The sequence below is a fragment of the Salvelinus sp. IW2-2015 genome, linkage group LG28 (genome assembly GCF_002910315.2).
Source record: "Salvelinus sp. IW2-2015 linkage group LG28, ASM291031v2, whole genome shotgun sequence".
NCBI lineage: Eukaryota > Metazoa > Chordata > Actinopteri > Salmoniformes > Salmonidae > Salvelinus > Salvelinus sp. IW2-2015.
Genome location: NC_036868.1, coordinates 31,896,267 through 31,897,417, shown reverse-complemented (window position 1 = coordinate 31,897,417; position 1,151 = coordinate 31,896,267).

The following is a 1,151-nucleotide window of genomic DNA, read 5'->3' as shown; positions in this document are numbered from 1 at the left end:
TCCTAACTTCCCTGAAACCCCTGGAAGTTATCAGAGTGAATTATTGAACTCCTGTTGATGGGAACTATTAAATATAGATACTGCTTGTGATGTATATTGGATTGACAGGTGGGGATGAGTGGCAGAGTAAGAGCTGTAGTCAGGATGAGGAGATGAAAGACTGAATTCATTAGACTCTAGAGACATCTCTCTCACTATCCATCGTCTCCTCTTTCACTCACTTCCTCTCTTTCTTCCCCTGTTTCTCTTCTCTCCTCTCTCCATTCTCAGTCCCTTCCTAGAAGTCTCTCTCCTGTTTCACACACTTACTAACCCTCTTTCTCTCTCTCCCTTTCTCTCTCTCCCTCTCTCTATCTCTCCCACCCCTCTCCCGCATATCAGCAAGAGGGGATATCAGCAAGCCAATTAGATGAGGGCTTTCAGTGAATGTGATATGTGATGCAGCTAAAAAGTCTTGATAATTATACTCCAGTATCCTTGGATAATGTTCCCCAGGCCTGGTCTCCAGTCAACAAGAGGTTTGTAGGGGTTAGAGCAGGTGTGAAGCTGAGCTGGCAAGAGGGGACGGAGAGGAAAGAGACTGAGATAGAGGCAGAGAACAGAACGTAAGACCTTGAGCATCCAGCGAACAAATATAAATTCTTAAAGAGGCTGTAGCCCGGTGTAGCCCGAGGTTACCTGGAGGATCTCTCACACACACACACACACACACACACACACACACACACACACACACACACACACACAAAGACACACACACAAAGACACACACAGACCGTAGAGTCATTAGGAATTGACTGGACCAAGGCTGATTCAGAGGTAGATGGAGATCAGATGCAGACTCCTCCAGTCAGCGTTTTAATAACACAGCACTAGTCCTTCTGTAAGCAGGAGGGTCACACCACTGTAACAGGAGCTCTTTTTGGACTGAGGCTGATTTATTAGGCTTTATTCAGCCTTACTCACACCTGTTGACTTGTGCTTTCCTGGGTTGAGTGAAGATGTCTGGGTTTGAGTGACTCAGCTTGTCTGTGAGGCAGAAGGAAAAGGGATCTGTTATCTTGTTAAATTAGATGGGAAGGAGTTGGCTTTTAGTATGGATAGCCTGCACCTGTTTCACCTTGCTCTCATGCTGGGTTGCTCTGTACGGT